Here is a 15,133-nt window from a genome sequence, read left to right as displayed (position 1 = left end):
CTCTCCTGTATGTGTTCTCTGGTGTGTTTTAAGAACAGATGACCGTGAAAATGCCTTCCCACACACACTGCAAATGAAGGGTTTCTCTCCTGTGTGTGTTCTCTGGTGTGTTTTAAGAGCAAATGAATCTGAAAATGTCTTCCCACACACAGTGCACCTGAAGGGTTTCTCTCCCGTGTGTGTTCTCTGGTGTGTTTTAAGAGCAGATGAATCAGAAAATGTCTTCCCACACACACTGCACAAGAAGGGTTTCTCTCCTGTATGTGTTCTCTGGTGTGTTTTAAGAGCAGATGACCGTGAAAATGCCTTCACACACACACTGCACTTGAAGGGTTTCTCTCCCGTGTGTGTTCTGTGGTGTTTTATAAGAGTAGATGAATCTGAAAATGTCTTCCCACACACAGTGCACCTGAAGGGTTTCTCTCCCGTGTGTGTTCTCTGGTGTGTTTTAAGAGCAGATGACCGTGAAAATGCCTTCACACACACACTGCACTTGAAGGGTTTCTCTCCCGTGTGTGTTCTCTGGTGTTTTTTAAGAGTAGATAAATCTGAAAATTTCTTCCCACATACAGTGCACTTGAAGGGTTTCTCTCCCGTGTGTGTTCTCTGGTGTGCTTTAAGAGCAGATGACCATGAAAATGCCGTCCCACACACACTGCACTTGAAGGGTTTCTCTCCCGTGTGTGTTCTCTGGTGTTTTTTAATATTAGATGATTCTGGAAATGCCTTCCCACACACACTGCAAATGAAGGGTTTCTCTCCTGTGTGTGTTCTCTGGTGTGTTTTAAGAGCAAATGAATCTGAAAACGTCTTCACACACATACTGCACTTGAAGGGTTTCTCTCCCGTGTGTGTTCTCTGGTGTATTTTAAGAGTCGATGAATCTGAAAATGCCTTCCCACACACAGTGCACTTGAAGGGTTTCTCTCCTGTGTGTGTTCTCTGGTGTATTTTAAGAGCAGATGACCGTGAAAATGCCTTCCCACACACACTGCACTTGAAGGGTTTCTCTCCTGTGTGAGTTCTCTGGTGGGTCTCAAGAACTGATGGCCATGCAAATGCCTTGTCACACACAGTGCACTTAAAGGGTTTCTCTCCCGTGTGTGTTCTCTGGTGTGATATAAGACCATATGACTGTGAAAATGCCTTCCCACACACACTGCACTTGAAGGGTTTCTCTCCCGTGTGTGTTTTCTGATGTTTTTTAAGAGCAGATGACCGTGAAAATGCCTTCCCACACACACTGCACTTGAAGGGTTTCTCTCCCGTGTGTGTTCTCTGGTGTGTTTTAAGAGTAGATGAATCTGAAAATGTCTTCCCACACACACTGCACCTGAAGGGTTTCTCTCCCGTGTGTGTTCTCTGGTGTGTTTTAAGAGCAGATGAATCAGAAAATGTCTTCCCACACACACTGCACAAGAAGGATTTCTCTCCCGTGTGTGTTCTCTGGTGTATTTTAAGAGCAGATGACTGTGAAAATGCCTTCCCACACACACTGCACTTGAAGGGTTTCTCTCCCGTGTGTGTTTTCTGATGTTTTTTAAGAGCAGATGACCGTGAAAATGCCTTCCCACACACACTGCACTTGAAGGGTTTCTCTCCCGTGTGTGTTCTCTGGTGTGTTTTAAGAGTAGATGAATCTGAAAATGTCTTCCCACACACACTGCACCTGAAGGGTTTCTCTCCCGTGTGTGTTCTCTGGTGTGTTTTAAGAGCAGATGAATCAGAAAATGTCTTCCCACACACACTGCACAAGAAGGATTTCTCTCCCGTGTGTGTTCTCTGGTGTATTTTAAGAGCAGATGACCGTGAAAATGCCTTCACACACACACTGCACTTGAAGGGTTTCTCTCCCGTGTGTGTTCTCTGGTGTTTTTTAAGAGTCGATGAATCTGAAAATGTCTTCCCACACACAGTGCACTTGAAGGGTTTCTCTCCTGTGCGAGTTCTCTGGTGCTGTGTCAAATTTCCAGTCCGATCCGTGCTGTATGCACGCTGGTCGCATTGTTGACTTGTCGTACCGAGCTGCTGTGCTGAGGGCCTTTGCTCCATCAGACCAGCGTCAGCTGCAGCCAGAAAATAAGAATATCCACACCATCTACACGTCAGTATCGAGCCATGGAGGAATGAATATAAACAGTCACACGTGAGTTACACGTCTATATTCATTCATGTATTCACGACTAGCTGTACTACCTGGCTTCGCCCGGGACTTGGATCCACCACGTCCGGCCGCCTTTGTCTCCCCAGTGGCGATGTTCACACCACAGCAGTTCCTCGTTTGAGGCTGACTCGACCTAGGAGAGGCCCAGAAGCGGTTCAAATAATCGTCGCCGGTGGTGGCCGTGAGCGGGAATCGAACTCGGGTCGCCGGGTTCGTAGCGCGGTGTAGCGCTAACCGATACACTACAATACTTTACGCTTCCACACACACACAGATACACACACAGACACACACACAGACACACACACAGATACACACACAGACAACGCTAACCGCTACACTACAATGAGTGACGCTTCCACATGCGCGGGTCACGTGACAGATTTGACGTCACAGCTCACTTGCTGTGCAAAAAATCTATACATTATTGAGCTCCCCCCCCCTAAAAAAACCAAAAGTGTATTTGTATAATGTTTGCACGGTGTACAGTCTGGAAAGTACCCACATGGCAAATTTCCAGTTTGTTGCATGTCGGGAAGTACGCTAAACATTTTGAACAGACAACACACAATCACAACTTTGCCTTTTATATATATTTGGAGATGCAGTGAAAAACCTTCCCAAATTCATCACGCGGTTTCAGTTTTTTGATTTTCAGTTTGATTTCTTTTGGTTATAGTCCCGTGAGGCATTCGGCTCTTGAATCGGGTGCAACCACAACAAGCAAAAAAACAAAACCACGACCGAGAAAATCATCTTACAGTGAGTATGTGTGACTGTGCAAACAGCACTGTCATGGCACGCAATGAGAGGGCAAATGTCATAAATATTCCTGTAAGCCCTCGCATCTTCAACATTAATGTTGCCATAGAAACGTTGTGGGGTTTTTTGCTTCATTTAAAAATATATAGTATCTGTTATTTTAATTGTATTTTCTATCTACGTGACTTTACCGAAAGAACCAAGAATATTAATTCCTGCAGTCACCACAGTTTTAAGTCAAAACATTCACACACGATGACAAAGCCTCACCTTGTGTTGTTGTGGGCAGGTCGCTTCTGATAACAAGAGCGGTATAGGAGCTCAAGCGGGCTTGGCCTGGTAACAAAAGAAAATAAAAACTGCGTGAATATTTACAATAAAGCAAAGTTACAAAGTGGCGAGCCGGGTGAAGACAAATTAAATTTAAGCGAGATAATTAAAGTGAATGCAATCAGGCGAGGGCAGGAGGCAAGGCCCCGCGTGGCTAGGCCCTGCGTTGTAAAGTTCCAACCTGGACATCGATTCCCATGCTCGCTGCTACTCAACTGACATCCCTACGAGAGAGAGGCTCTACCTTGGTAAACAACAACAACCACCACCACCACAACGATGAGAATTTCTCACCTCGGATTTCAGTGCAAGCGCGCACACGGCAGCTTCCTGTTGCCTCGCGACAGCAGGAAGTAGTATGACGTCACTTCCCTCCCACAAGCGGCTCTGTAACTGAATAAATTATGTTAATGAGGCCTGCCCATGTGTCGAGGGATGGGGGCGTGGGCACTGAACCCATTGCAATAAACTCGCGACGGCTTTAACGAACACATTATGTTAATGAGCCGCCAGTCACTGGGCGTAGCTTTGCCCAAATAAGGATTGCCACTGGAACCATATTGGCAGCGACCCGAGCGGAGGTGACGTCACGCTCAAGAGCGCGGTGGACGGGGGAGGGGTGAACACCTTGGTGACATGACGTCACTAGCGATGTACACCTCCCCCTGACGTTTCACGCCGATGAGGTAATGCAGAGTGGTGACGTCACAGAGTTGGAGTTTAAGTTGATTTAGATTCATTTTCCATTGCTCCCTCCCTTGGGTGTGTGAGCTCAGCAACAACGTGGACATTGTTGTGTGTGCACTGTGTGTGTGTGTACACTCTGTGTGTGTACACTATGTGTATACACTGTGTGTCACTGTGTGTGTGTCACTGTGTGTGTACACTGTGTGTATGTACACTATGTGTATACACTGTGTGTACACTGTGTGTGTCACTGTGTGTGTGTGTACACTGTGTGTATATATATACACTGTGTGTACCCTGTGTGTGTACACTAGGTGTATACACTGTATGTACACCGTGTGTACACTGTGTGTACAGTGTATACCCTGTGTGTGTGTGTACACTGTGTGTGTACACTATGTGTATACACTGTGTGTACACTGTGTGTGTACATTGTGTGTGTGTACACTGTGTATACCCTGTGTGTGTGTGTGTACACTGTGTGTGTACACTGTGTGTGTGTACACTATGTGTATACACTGTGTGTACACTGTGTGTACATTGTGTACATTGTGTGTGTGTACACTGTGTGTGTGTACACTGTGTGTGTACATTGTGTGTACACTGTGTGTGTACACTGTGTGTGTCACTGTGTGTCGCTGTGTGTGTCACTGTGTGTGTCACTGTGTGTCTGTGTGTCACTGTGCCTGGCACAAGCGTCGTGGTGACGTCACCGCCACTTAGTGGCGAATGGCGGTTGTTCTTGTGTCACTGTGTCACTGTGTACACTGTGTGTGTCACTGTGTGTGTACACTGTGTGTGTGTACACTGTGTCACTGTGTGTGTCACTGTCACTGTGTGTGTGTACACTGTGTGTATGTACACTGTGTGTGTACACTGTGTGTGTGTACACTGTGTGTATGTACACTGTGTATAGTGTGTGTGTACACTGTGTACACTGTGTGTACACTGTGTGTGTACAGTGTGTGTACATTGTGTGTACAGTGTATAAACTGTGTGTGTACACTGTGTGTACACTGTGTGTGTGTACACTGTGTGTGTGTACACTGTTTGTGTCCGCATTGAACCGAACCCCCGGCAAGGCCATCTACTTAATGACGAGAGAAAATTCACACGAAATGTCCTTTTCAATTAAGTCTTCCAGATGTAAATTGATACAAGCTTTTAATGAAGAAATAAAATCATCTAATTCAAAACACAACACAAGTCAAAGATGTTTCATTTTAAAACTTCAAAAGGGAGCATGGGGTACTTGTGTGAATGCGTCCTTCGTGTGCAAATGTTGTGACTTTCCTGGCCTGAAAGCCGACAATGTGTTGGACCATTATTGGTGCACAGCGTCTCAACAACAGCAGCGGGGTTTGCTTCAACCGATGGTTACGAACATCCAGACGTCAATCAGCAAGGTGCACTTCTAGTCCCAGTTAGACAAAATCTACGTCAACATGTAAGACAAAACTACAAGTCGTGTTGTAGAGAATGTATCTCTTCTACGTGTAACTTCAAGGTGGTATGCCTTGTAACTGATGAATGATCCGAGCGTGTTCCCTATTTCAAAGACAATGAGTTGCTCCAGATGCTTCGTGAAACACAAAAATACCGTTTGACCTGTATCACAAGAACAACGGGTCCCACCTGAGTTCTCTGTACAGGTTACTTTCAAACACACACACACTTTGTCCTAACATCACTTATTCAATGTTTGACCCATATAGATCAAATGTTACAAGTATGCACAAAACCAGACAAGTATACATTCTCAATTATTGACGGGCATATTAACAAAATTGGATTACTGCAGTGAAATATCCTGCATCACGTTACATCGTATTAACAAGAAGCTTTTAAAAAAAGTGGCACAGTCTGCTTCACAGTGTATGTAAAACATACTATTGAGTAGGCCATTGCATGCTGGCGTCTGAGTGAAAATGTAGCAAATTCTAAACATTACCTACAAACTACACAAGTGAGATGACACATCAATCATCGCCCCCTACTGACAGGCTCTTTTTTTCGATTTAAAGCTTTCGTGACTGCAAGGATTCATCTTCTTTGGTTCTTTCGGTAAAGTCACGTAGAATCTTAGCAGCGTTGATTGTAGCTCTGTCGTCCCGACAGGTTTGTTCCTTTCACCTGAAGAAGGCCACTTGTGTTGTGGCCGAAACGTCGTGAGAATTTTATTGTTTTATTTTATTATTTTATTCTCATTCTACGTGACTTTACCGAAAGAACCAAAGAAGATGACAGGCTCTTGTCCAGGCTCTTACCACACAGGGGCAGTAGCAGCTGCCCCTGTGTGGTACAAGGGACACCACCTTGTACCACACAGGGGCAGCTGCTACTTGGGGATGCTCTTCGAGCGTGAGATGAGATACAAAACTCCGAGTTGCTGAGGCGATTAAGCAAGCACCATGTAAAAGCAATTATTATAACATAGTGAATGCTTGGGAGCTTATTGGCTCTTGCTCCTGGTTAGAGATCTACCCAACCCACGGGCCCACAAAGTGTTCAACTTCACGTTCTTGTCATTAAAGGCCTGTGACAAAGGTGCATCTATTGTAGCGACATCGTCTCTGGCTTACACATCTACCGGGTCTCCGCTTGACTTTGTATTGTCTAGGAGCAAGTCCACCCACACCTCCACTTCCACAAACTGCTGGGAGTTGCCTCACTCTGACTCACAGTCAGAATTCTCCTCCTGCTTCACGATGTGAAGGTCCCATTTTGGAGTTGAATCTTCAGATTTTACCTTCACTTCTTCACTCATCACTTCTTCACATTTCACCATCACCTCTTCATATTTCACCTTGATACCTTTAAAAGTGTCCAAGCTGGGATTTTCGTCCGGTTCTTGTTTCATGAGGGATGGGCTCATTGCAGCACTTTGACTTTCACAAGCTGATTTCAGACTCCGACTCCGCTCCTTGTGGATCTTCCGATGCTTTTGTGTTCTCTGGTGTACTTGAAGATTTGATGAATCTGCAAACGGCTTCCCGCACAGAGTACACTTGAAGGGTTTCTCTCCTGTGTGTGTTCTCTGGTGTTTTACAAGATCAGATGACTGTGCAAACGCCTTCATGCACACACTGCACTTGAAGGGTTTCTCTCCCGTGTGTGTTCTCTGGTGTATTACAAGATTACATGAATCTGAAAATGTCTTCCCACACACACTGCACTTGAAGGGTTTCTCTCACGTGTGTGTTCTCTGGTGTTTTTTAAGAGATGACCGTGAAAATGCCTTCCCACAAACACTGCACTGGAAGGGTTTCTCTCCCGTGTGTGTTCTCTGGTGTAATACGAGATATGACTGTGTAAACGCCATCCCGCAGATCGTGCACCTGAAGGGTTTCTCTCCCGTGTGTGTTCTCTGGTGTTTTTTAAGAGCAGATGAATCTGAAAATGTCTTCCTACACACACTGCACCTGAGGGGTTTCTCTCCTGTGTGTGTTCTCTGGTGTGATTTAAGAGCAGATGAATGTGCAAATGCCTTCACGCACACACTGCACTTGAAGGGTTTCTCTCCCGTGTGTGTTCTATGGTGTACTATAAGATGTGGTGACTGTGTAAACGCCATCCCGCAGATCGTGCACCTGAAGGGTTTCTCTCCCGTGTGTGTTCTCTGGTGTTTTTTAAGAGCAGATGAATCTGAAAATGTCTTCCCACACACACTGCACCTGAAGGGTTTCTCTCCTGTGTGTGTTCTCTGGTGTGATTTAAGAGCAGATGAATGTGCAAATGCCTTCACGCACACACTGCACTTGAAGGGTTTCTCTCCCGTGTGTGTTCTATGGTGTACTATAAGATGTGGTGACTGTGCAAACGTCATCCCGCACAGAGTACACTTGAAGGGTTTCTCTCCCGTGTGTGTTCTCTGGTGTTTTACAAGATTATATGACTGTGTAAACGCCATCCCGCACATCGTGCACCTGAAGGGTTTCTCTCCCGTGTGTGTTCTCTGGTGTTTTACAAGATCAGATGACTGTGCAAATGCCTTCCCGCACACACTGCACTTGAAGGGTTTCTCTCCCGTGTGTGTTCTCTGGTGTGTTTTAAGAGCAAATGAATCTGAAAATGCCTTCCCACAAACACTGCACTTGAAGGGGTTCTCTTCCGTGTGTGTTCTTTGGTGTTTTTTAAGAGCAGATGACCATAAAAATGCCTTCCCATAAACACTGCACCTGAAGGGTTTCTCTCCCGTGTGTGTTCTCTGGTGTGTTTTAAGAGCAAATGAATCTGAAAATGCCTTCCCACAAACACTGCACTTGAAGGGGTTCTCTTCCGTGTGTGTTCTCTGGTGTTTTTTAAGAGCAGATGGCAATAAAAATGCCTTCCCACAAACACTGCACCTGAAGGGTTTCTCTCCTGTGTGTGTTCTATGGTGGTTCTGAAGAACTGATGACCATGGAAATGCCTTGTTACACACAGTACATTTGAAGGGTTTCTCTCCTGTGTGACTTCTCTGGTGCCGTGTCAAATTTCCAGTCCGGTCCGTGCTGTATGCACGCTGGTCGCATTGTTGACTTGTCGTACCGAGCTGCGCTGAGTGCCTTTGCTCCATCAGACCAATTCTGCAGAGGAAGCGTCAGCTGCAGACAGAAAAAAATAATATCCACACCATCTACACGTCAGGCACAGAGGAATGCACACGTGACTTACACGTCTATACTTATTAATATATTCATGATGTAGTGAAAAAGTTTCCCAAATTCATCAGATTTGATGAATCTGCAAACGCCTTCACGCACAGAGTGCACCTGAAGGGTTTCTCTCCACGGGCTGCTATGGCACACAATGAGAGGGAAAATGTCATTAATATGCCTGGAAGCCCTCATATCTTCCAGATGAATGTTAACTCAAAACTCTAAGCACACAATTTCGGCTGTCTGACTACAAAAGGAATATTTATGAAAGCTAAATTCAGCTGACATAGCAAAGGGTGTTGAAAACAATACTATTTGTGTTATGCAGAAATGCATAAATTAACGTTCAATCGCAACTTAGAGGTGTGAATCCAGGCTCGGATGTCCTTGAATGCTGGGATGAACAGTTCTGACTTCAGCTGCATGTGTGTGGTGTGTTCACCTCCTGTTTCCATTCTTATAAAGAGTTCCAGATGAAAACAAAAATAAACAATTTTTTTGATACAACCTCCGTGTTCAACAGAGTTAATAGACGTTACTGCAAACACAAACTTGACACTGTCACACACTGCCATGAGTAAACAGGTGGTGGTGTGACCAGAACAATGCCTGGCCACCTTCATCTGCTCAGCATTAATTCTTCCTCACTCCACCAAGTAATGAATCGAGGATCAATCAACATAGCCGAGGCTATCCGTGTCTCTGTCTCTCTCCCCGTGGTGAAGGTGTTCCCCTCCACACATTCAGAGTCAACAGCAGCACGAGCTTAGCGTCTTTGACCGATAGATACATTGACGCACGTATTGTTGGTTCTTTCAGAAAAGTCACATAGATAGAAAATAAAAATAACAGATTAAATTTAATAAGATAAAGACCACTTGTGTTGCGATCGAAACGTCGTGGGTTTTTTGCTTTATTTAAAAAATATATTTTTCATTTAATTTGATTGCTATTTTTATTTTATTTCATATCTACGTGACTTTACCGAAATAACCAAGAAAATTCATTCCTGCAGTCACCAAAGTTTAAAGTCAAAACATTCACACACGTTGACAAAGCCTCACCTTGTGTTGTTGTGGGCAGGTCGCTTCTGATAACAAGAGCGGTATAGCAGCTCAAGCGGGCTTGGCCTGGTGAAAACAAAAGAAAATAAAAACTGCGTGAATATTGACAATAAAACAAAGTTACAAAGTGGCGAGCCGGGTGAAGACAAATTAAACTTAAGCGAGATAATTAAAGTGAATGCAATCAGGCGAGGGCAGGAGGCAAGGCCCCGCGTGGCTAGGCCCTGCGTTGTAAAGTTCCAACCTGGACATCGATTCCCATGCTCGCTGCTACTCAACTGACATCCCTACGAGAGAGAGGCTCTACCTTGGTAAACAACAACCACCACCACCACAACGATGAGAATTTCTCACCTCGGATTTCAGTGCAAGCGCGCACACGGCAGCTTCCTGTTACCTCGCGACAGCAGGAAGTAGTATGACGTCACTTCCCTCCCACGAGCGGCTCTCTAACTGAATAAATTATGTTAATGACGCCGGCCCATATTTCGAGGGATGGGGGCGTGGGCGCTGAACCCGTCGCAATAAACTCGCGACGGCTTTAACGGACACATTATGTTAATGCGCCACCAGTCACTGGGCGTAGCTTTGCCCAAATAAGGATTGCCACTGGAACGATATCGCCAGTGATCCAAGCGGAGGTGACGTCACGCTGAAGAGCGCGGTGGACAGGGGAGGGATGAATACCTTGGTGACATGACGTCACTAGCGAGGTACACCTCACCCTGGCGTTTCATGCCGATGAGGTAATGCTGAGTGGTGACGTCACAGAGTTGGAGTTTAAGTTTATTTAGATTAATTTTCCATTGCTCCCTCCCTTGGGTATGGGAGCTCAGCAACAATGTGGACATACACTGTGTATACACTGTGTGCGTGTGTACACTATGTGTATACACTGTGTCACTGCGTGTCGCTGTGTCACTGAGTACCTGGTGCGGTGTGTAAATATCGCCACTAGGGAGACAAAGGCGGTCGGGCGTGGTGCTGGCCACCCACCCCCTCGTGTACCGTTCCGGCCTTCATAGGTGCTCACTAACAGCACTTGCCCCTACGGTCTGTTAAGGCTACACGGGGGATCTTTGTCTTTGTGTGTCACTGTGCCTGGCACAAGCGTCGTGGTGACGTCACCGTCACTTAGTGGCGAATGGCGGTTGTTGTTGTCACTGTGTCACTGTGTGTGTGTCACTGTGTGTGTGTATATACAGTGTGTGTACCCTGTGTGTACACTATGTGTATACACTGTGTGTGTGTACACTGTGTGTACACTGTGTGTCACTGTGTGTGTGTACATTGTGTATACACTGTGTGTACAGTGTGTGTACACTCTGCACAAAGAGGGTACACTGTGTGTGCACTGTGTGTACATTGTGTACACTTTGTGTGCACACTGTGTGTACACTGTGTGTGTACACTGTGTGTGTACATTGTGTGTGTACACTGTGTGTGTGTACACTGTGTGTGTCCGAACCCCCGGCAAGGCCATCTACTTAATGACGAGAGAAAATTCACACGAAATGTCCTTTTCAATGAAGTCTTCCAGATGTAAATTGATACAAGCTTTTAATGAGGAAATAAAATAATCTCATTCAAAACACAACACAATTCAAAGATGTTTCATTTTAAAACTTCAAAACGGAGCATGGGGTACTTGCGTGGATGCGTCCTTCGTGTGCAAATGTTGTGACTTTCCTGGCCTGAAGGCCGTCAATGTGTTGGACCCTTATTGGTGCACAGCGTCTCAACAACAGCAGTGGGGTTTGCTTCAACCGATAGGTAACGAACATCCAGACGTTAATCAGCAAGGTGCATTTCTAGTCCCAGTTAGACAAAACCTACGTCAACACGTAAGACAAAACTACAATTCGTGTTGTAGAGAATGTACCTCCTCCTATACGTGTAACGTTCAAGTGGTATGCCTTGTAACTGATGAATGATCCGAGTTTGCTTCCTATTTCAAAGACAATGAGTTGCTCCAGATGCTTCGTGGAACACAAAAACACCATTTGACCTGTATCACAAGAACAACGGGTCCCACCTGAGTTCTCTGTACAGGTTACTTCCAAACAGACACGCACACTTTGTCCTAACATCACTTATTCAATGTTTGACCCTTACAGATCAAATGTTACTTGTATGCACAAAATCAAACAAGAATTCATTCTAAATTATTGACAGGCATATTAACAAAATTGGATTACTTCAGTGAAATATACTGTATCACGTTACATCGTATTAACAAGAAGCTTTTAAAAAAAAGTTGCAGTCTGCTTCACAGTGTATGTAAAACATACTATTGTCATTCAAAACGAGTAGGCCATTGCATGCTGGCGTCTGAGTGAAAATGTAGCAAATTCTAAACATTACCTACAAACTACACAACTGAGATGACACATCAATCATCGCCCCCTACTGACAGGCTCTTGTCCACATGCAGGCCGGTGCAGGGCCACCACCTTGTGCCACACAGGGGCAGCTGTTACTTGGGGATGCTCAAGCGTTTGAGATACAAAACTCCGAGTTGCTGAGGCGATTAAGCAAGCACCATGTAAAAGCAATTATTATAACATAGTGAATGCTTGGGAACTTATTGGCTCTTGCTCCTGGTTAGAGATCTACCCAACCCACGGGCCCACAAAGTGTTCAACTTCACATTCCTGTCATTAAAGGCCTGTGACAAAGGTGCATCTATTGGAGCAACATCATATCAAGCTTACACATCTACCGAGTCTCCACTTGACTTTGTATTGTCTAGGAGCAAGTCCACCCACACCTCCACTTCCACAAACTGCTGGGAGTTGCCTCGCTCTGCCTCAGTCAGAATTCTCCTCCTGCTTTACAATGTGAAGGTCCCATTTTGGAGTTGAACCTTCATCTTCACATTTTACCATCACTTCTTCGCTCATCACTTCTTCACATTTCACCATCACCTCTTCACATTTCACCATCACCTCTTCATATTTCACCTCGATACCTTTAAAAGTGTCCAAGCTGGGATTTTCTTCCGGTTCGTGTTTCATGAGGGATGGGCTTATTGTGGCACTTTGACTTTCACAAGCTGATTTCAGACTACACTCCTTGTGGATCTTCTGATGCTGTGTTCTCTGGTGTACTTGAAGAGTTGATGAACGTGCAAATGCCTTCCCGCACACACTGCACTTGAAGGGTTTCTCTCCTGTGTGTGTTCTCTGGTGTACTTCAAGATTTGATGAACGTGCAAACGCCTTCCCGCACAGAGTGCACCTGAAAGGTTTCTCTCCCGTGTGTGTTCTCTGGTGTGTTTTAAGAGTAGATGACCATGAAAACGCCTTCCCACAAACACTGCACTTGAAGGGTTTCTCTCCCGTGTGTGTTCTCTGGTGTATTACGAGATTATATGACTGTGTAAACGCCATCCCGCACATTGTGCACCGGAAGGGTTTCTCTCCCGTGTGTGTTCTCTGGTGTTTTACAAGCGCAGATGAATGTGCAAATGCCTTCACGCACACACTGCACTTGAAGGGTTTCTCTCCCGTGTGTGTTCTCTGGTGTTCTACAAGAGCAGATGACTGTGCAAATGCTTTCCCACACACACTGCACTTGAAGGGTTTCTTTCCCGTGTGTGTTCTCTGGTGTGTTACAAGATGACATGAATCTGAAAACGCCTTGCCGCACAGAGTACACTTGAAGGGTTTCTCTCCTGTGTGTGTTCTCTGGTGTTTTTTAAGAGCAGATGACCATGAAAATGCCTTCCCACACACACTGCACTTGAAGGGTTTCTCTCCCGTGTGTGTTCTCTGGTGTTTTACAAGATTACATGACTGTGTAAACGCCATCCCGCACATCGTGCACCTGAAGGGTTTCTCTCCCGTGTGTGTACTCTGGTGGTTCTGAAAAACTGATGGCCATGCAAATGCCTTGTTACACACAGTACATTTGAAGGGTTTCTCTCCTGTGTGACTTCTCTGGTGCCGTGTCAAATTTCCAGTCCGGTCCGTGCTGTATGCACGCTGGTCGCATTGTTGACTTGTCGTACCGAGCTGCGCTGAGTGGCTTTGCTCCATCAGACCAATTCTGCAGAGGAAGCGTCAGCTGCAGACATAAAAAAAAGAATATCCACACCATCTACACGTCAGTATCGATGCACAGAGGAAAGCATATATACACAGTAGCACGTGACTTACACGTCTATACTTATTCATATATTCATGATATAGTGGAAAAGTGTCCCAAATTCATCACACGGGCTGTTATGGCACACACTGAGAGGGCAAATGGTCATAAACATGCCTGGAAGCCCTCGAATCTTCAAAATGAATGTTCACCCAAAACTCCGAGCACACAATTTCGGCTGTCTGGCTACAAAAGGAATATTTATGAGAGCTAAATTCAGCTGACATAGCAAAGGGTGTTGAAAACAATACTATTTGTGTTAGGCAGAAATGCATAAATTAACGTTCAATCGCAACTTAGAGGTGTGAATCCAGGCTCAGATGTCCTTAAATGCTGGGATGAACAGTTCCGACTTCAGCTGCATGTGTGTGCTGTGTTAACTTCCTGTTTACATTCATATAAAGAGTTCCAGAGGAAAACAAAAGTAAACAATTGTCATGATATAACCTCCGTGTTCAACAGAGTTAATAGATGTTACTGCAAACACAAACTGTACACTGTCACTGAGTAAACAGGCGGTGACGTGTCTAGAATCATGCCTGGCCACCTTCATCTGCTCGGCATGAATGCTTTCTCACTCCACCAAGTAATTAATTGAGGATCAACGAACATAGCCGTGGCTAACTGGAGTTTGCGTGTCTCTCTCCGTGGTGAGATGTTAACTACCTCACCTGGTATACAGGAAGTCATGGGTTCGATCCCAACCGTGACGCCTGCTGTATATTTGGAGTTTGCGCGTCTCTCCGTATAGCGTCTTTGACCGATAGACATTGACACACGTATTCTTGTTTCTTTCGGTAAAGTTACGTAGATAAAAAATAACAATAACAGATAATACAATTACATTAAATAAAGGCCACTTGTGTTGCGATCAAAACGACGTGAGTTGTTTTGCTTTAGTTACAATTTATTTTTTATTTATTTTCATTGTTATTTTTATTAATTTTCTATCTACATGACTTTACCGAAAAAACCAAGAATAATAATTCCTGCAGTCACCAAAGTTTTAAGTCAAAACATTCACACACGTTGACAAAGCCTCACCTTGTGTTGTTGTGGGCAGGTCGCTTCTGATAACAAGAGCGGTATAGCAGCTCAAGCGGGCTTGGCCTGCTAACAAAAAAACGAAAATAAAAACTGCGTGAATATTTACAATAAAACAAAGTTACAAAGTGGCGAGCCGGGTGAAGACAAATTAAACTTAAGCGAGATAATTAAAGCGAACGCAATCAGGTGAGGGCAGGAGGCAAGGCCCCGCGTGGCTAGGCCCCGCGTTGTAAAGTTCCAACCTGGACATCGATTCCCATGCTCGCTGCTACTCAACTGACATCCCTACG

This window comes from Petromyzon marinus, unplaced genomic scaffold (assembly GCF_048934315.1).
Source record: "Petromyzon marinus isolate PM22_M1 ecotype Great Lakes invasive population unplaced genomic scaffold, UKy_Petmar_22M1.pri1.0 PM_G_Scaffold_2, whole genome shotgun sequence".
Classification (NCBI taxonomy): Eukaryota; Metazoa; Chordata; class Hyperoartia; order Petromyzontiformes; family Petromyzontidae; genus Petromyzon; species Petromyzon marinus.
This window is presented reverse-complemented; position numbering follows the sequence as displayed.